Source organism: Trichechus manatus, unplaced genomic scaffold (assembly GCF_000243295.1).
Source record: "Trichechus manatus latirostris isolate Lorelei unplaced genomic scaffold, TriManLat1.0 scaffold00013, whole genome shotgun sequence".
NCBI classification, from domain to species: Eukaryota; Metazoa; Chordata; class Mammalia; order Sirenia; family Trichechidae; genus Trichechus; species Trichechus manatus.
In genome coordinates this window covers 17882259-17887662 of record NW_004443949.1, presented here as the reverse complement: position 1 = coordinate 17887662, position 5404 = coordinate 17882259, and positions in this window count along the sequence as shown.

The following is a 5404-nucleotide window of genomic DNA, read 5'->3' as shown; positions in this document are numbered from 1 at the left end:
AATGAGTTTACACATGTGTGTGTAAACACACATATATATAAAATCAGTTGTCATATGTCCATATATATTTTATGTGTATGTGTATATATATACATATATGTGTATGTGGGGTATATATACATATATATATATTTATATGCACATATATAAAACCAGTGGCCATAGAGAAAAAGATTTCAAGGAATTGGCTCATGTGATTGTGGAAGCTTACAAGTCTGAAATTTATAGGGTTATAGTCTAATATTTATATAAATAATAAAATATATAATAAAATTTATAGGCTAATAGGCTGGAAACTCAGGAAGAGTTTTTATGTTGCAGTCTCGACACTGTATTCCTCTTTCTCCCAGTAACCTCAGTTTTTGCTGTTAAGGCCGTCAGGTGATTGGATGAGGTCCACCCACATTAGTGAGGGCAATCTCCTTTACTTAAAGTCAACTAACTGTAAATATTAGTCACATCTACAAAATATCTTCACAGCAACATCTAGAATACTGTTCAATGAAACAACTGGACACCATAGCCTAGCCAAGTTGACACAGACAATTCACCTTCTCAGCACAGATACTGGTTTTTCACACAAATCTTGGAAGTCAGTCTTGTGTTGTACCAGTAGTTCCAATTTACATATGAGGAAACTAAGGCTTAAAACAGATTTTCCAAGGAGACACAGCCAATTCCAGAGCTGAGAACTGAACGAAACCTTTTGGATTCCAAAACCTATATTCTTTCCATGACTTCATACACCAACGAGGCTTTGACTCCCGTAGCCATGGCAAAGTCAAGATTGCTATGGGCCACAGCTTCTTCAATAACACAGTGAAAGCTACCCTTATCTCACAGAGTAATATGAGGTTAATCAAGATGATATGCCTGCCAAGCATAGTATGTGTTTGCCTATCCACAGGAACAATGGCTACAACATTACTTTAAAATCTAAAATACACCAGATAAAAGATAATTATTACTTTGAAAACAATCAAGATAATTTAGGATAAAAACGTTTATATTATAGTCTACTTAAAACTAGAATGAATTTATTATAAAATTTATTGCAGATACTGATGCAACAAAACTAAATTTGGAAATGCAAAATTTGTGTATGTATATAATGAATTAGCTTATGGTATATACACACAAAGGCATTTTGGCCTTACAAAAGCCACTAGTGTCTTATAACTGCCATCCTGGCAAAGCATTCTGGGGTTGAATGAGAAGCACTAACCCTGGAGTGCTTTTTGGATGACTTTGAAATATTTCTAGCTTAGGAATGTTTAAAATCTTTTCAGAGCATTCTTAGTGAGTTTGGTGGATATTATGATCCTCCATTAATGATACTTGACTCCACTGATAGCAATGGGGTATGCACCCTAGACTTTCACTTCATTCCCTGCTAAAAGGTGCACAAAAATATTCTTGGCCAGCATTAAGAAAACTGATCTTTGCTAATAATAATTTTAATATAAATCCTTTGTAAAAACAAGTGACATTGTTATAGCTCTCATTTCTTGAACACTTCGTCTGTGCCAGGTATTTTACATACGCTATTGCCAGTATTTCACCAGCTGTGCAAGACAGATATTATTAGATGTTAAATGATTTGTTAAGGCCAAAAAACTAGCAAATTAGACATTTACGATTTTAGAGCAGTCCTCTCTGGTTCCAAAGTCCAACTTTTTCTTTCATTTCACACTACGTCATCCTTTCTTTCATTCACTGAACAAGTACTCATTTGATGCTTATTATGTGGCAGGCACTGTTTGAGTTGTTGAATAAAACAAAGTCTCTGTTCTTAAGGGGCTTCCAACTTAGTTGGGAGGAAAAGAAATAAACCAACATATAACAATATAACATAACATGGTATTAGTATAATATTAGATACATAGTTACACCTGCTATAAAATAAAAACTTCAGGAGAAAGGTCATCTCGGTTGAGAAAATGGCCAGTAGGAAAGCAACCAAACTTAGGACACTCTACCAGGATGGCTGTTACAAGACACAAGTGGCAAAGAGGTGTTCTGGCACTGGGTTGTTTAGGACCTTGTAGGGAGGAGTTCTGATGGCACAATGGTTAAGCACTTGGCTGCTAAGTGAAAAGCTGCCAGTTCAAACCCACCCAGTTGTTCTGAAGGAGAAAGAGCAGGAAATCCGCTTCTGTAAAGATTACAGCCTAGGCAATCCCATAGGGCAGTTCTACTTTGTCATACGGAGTCGATGAGTCAGTGTAGACTCAACAGGCCACAAAGAGAACTGTGGATTGACATATCAAAGGTTCCCCTTAAGGAGAAAGAACTAATAAGCCGAAGAATCTAGACATAGCTAGGTGGATAGCTCCAATAATATATCTAGCTTTTAACAGAATTAATTAAATAATTAAGTTACTCATTCTTTTAGGAAGAGTATATGGAGAACTTTCTATATATTAGACACAGAGGTGGTGCTGTGGCTTAAAAAGATGAATATGCTATAAACCTTACTCTCAAGAGAAAGGCAGAAGTGTAAACAGGGAAATTTATTCATAAATACAAAAACATTTAATGAGATCCCACTATGCCCCAAATCCAAAGACAGTGAAAATACAACATGAGGAAGTATGAACCTAGAAAGAAAGGAGTCTGGAGGCATCCTAGAGCTTTTCTCAGAGGAAGAGAAGTGTGCAGTGGTTCTTAAAGGATGAGTAACAATTTACCATACAAACACTGGAAACGACTTCTAGGTAGAGGAAATGGCCAGGAGGAAAGCAAGGAATTATGCAAGGAATTGCTCTGTTAGGGAAAGTGAGACGATACTGGTTTCTGGAATTTAAGGTATGAGAGTGACAGAAGCAGGAGAGAAGACCAAAATAGTGAATGGGGGCTCCACTCTGAAAGATGCTGTGTTTAGAGCATGGATTCAGTCAGGCGACTGATGGAGACCCTTTTTGTGTCACGTTTCTATGGAACGGAACTTCCACTGTTCTCTCACTTCATTCTTACCATACTCCTCCCCTGGAGCAGAAGAGAAACTCACTTGGAGATGAATTTTGGGTAGGAACTAACCACATGCAGCCCAAACAGATTTCTCTGCTGCTCCGCAAGGTAAGTTCACAGAGGCACACTCTGGCCCTAGGGATAAGTGATTAGGTGGGAAAGCCTGTCTAATTCAATGACAGAATATAAGAAAGGCCGTTTGCTGAGAATCTAAAGTTACATTTCTCAATCAGCTTTATTAGTAACAAAGCTAAAATTTCTATGCCTTCAGTCTGTCTGACTTCTATATTCTCCCAATTGGTTCTTGACTTGGGAAGACAAGGGTGAGACTACTTATTGGCTTCCCTAGAACTCTAATACACCTGTGAAAGGCAGAATAATGGCCCCTAAAGGTGTCCATTCTCTAATCCCCATAATCTGTGAATATGTTACCGTTCATGGCAGAAGGGACTTTGCAGACGTGATTAAGGTTAAGGATCTCCAAATGGGGAGATTATCCTGGGTTATCTGGATGGGTTAAATCTAATCACACACAGTCTTTAAAAGTGTAGAACCTTTTCCAGCTTGGTCAGAGAGAGATGCACCAATGGAAAAAAGGTCAGAGAGATGCAGCGTGAGAAGGATTCAAGTAGTCATAGTTGGCTTTGAAGATGGAGGAATGGGACCATGAGCCAAGGAATATAGGCAGCCTCTAGATGCTGAGAACACCCGGCCAATAGCCAACAAAGAAACAGGGACCTTCTTCAACCACAACAAACTGAATTCTGCCAACAACTCTGATGAGCAGAAAACTGATTCTCCCCTAGAGTCACCAGAAAGGAAAACAGCCCTGCCAATGCCTTGATTTTAGTCCAGTGAGGCCCACAGAACTGTAAGATAATAATGCATGTTGTATTAAGCCACTAAGTTTTGCAGTAACTGTTATGAGAACCATAGAAAACTAATACAATATCACAAGAAGCCAGTGGAGGTTTTAACATAAGAGGGATGAAATGTTCGGATGGTGAAGGCAATTATAATGGTGAATAGAGGTTGAGTTTTAGAAAGTATTTGGTGATGGGATGCAGAGCTAGGTGAAGGAGTGAGTGATGATATTTCAGTTTGAGAATTGGGTGGATGGTCTCACCATTAATCAAGAGAAACAAGTTTGGAAGAGGAAATCAAGTACTCAGTATTGACAAATTAGGAAGTCCCTGAGTAGCACAAACAGTTTTCTCCTCAGAAGAAAAACCTGATGATCCACTTGTGAAAAAATCAGTCATTGAAAACTCTACAGAACCGTTTCTACTCTGACACACCTGAGGTCACACCCATGAGTCAGAACCGAATTATCAATGGCAACTAGTTTTGTTGTTGCTGTTTGTTTGTTTTTGTTTTCATTGACATATTAAGATTGAAGTATATAAGGATTTCTGGATATTTAGGTGAAGATTTACAACAGGTTGAGAACAAGTGTCTTAAGCAAAGCAGAGATATCATGTAGATTATTACATTGTATAGATTATAAGACAATGTAAAGTGAGAAACATTTGTAATTATAGATTAGTCATGGTTTGTATCATGAAAAAATAATTTTAAACTATGTATGCTTGTTTATATATATATATATATTCAGCTAATAATCTACAATTTTATATAAAGAAACTATGGCCAATGTCTAATAGGTGACTTTCCAAAGGTCACTCAAGAAGTCCGCTCAGTTTCATGACATATCCTAGGCATGGACTGACATTCTTATTTTTATCAGCATTGTACTTGTGTACCTTCAAATCACCTGTGAGGAGTCCAAGACTTCTGACAGAATTCATCCATGCACAATTTCCAGAATCACACATTTGACACTGCTTTTGAGTCATATAAGCACTTGATCAGACTCTTCTCCACATTTTTGATTATCCTTCAATTTTGCTTTTTCCCTAATGCATTCATACCAATGAAAACATTAGTAATTCCCTCGTAGCATAAAAGAGTGTTATCCACAGAACTGCCATTTAATCCTCACCTTCCATGTTGAATTCCATTGTTCTTAGAAAATGTGTTTATATAACAACTTTTTTTTTTAACCTAAGGGTGAAAATTATCTTTATTTGCTCTCAGTGTGCCTAACCTAGCTTTATATAACCAAAAAATAATTTAATGAAAATTTCACCTCTGAGTTTCACAGTAGGGAATTTTAATTAGGGCAAAATGATCAAGATTTCTCAGGCAGGGACAGCCCTTTAGATTGGTCAGACAATTTATTACACATAATTGAGTTTGCATAAATGGTTCTAGAGATGTACCTTTTTTTTTTAATTTTTATTTTTTTTGTGTGTGTGTGTTTTTTTTTTTTAATTTATTGTACTTCAGGTGAAGGCTTACAGGACAAATAGTTTCTCATGAAACAGAAGTACACATGTTGTTTTATAACATTGGTTAACAACCCCACAACATA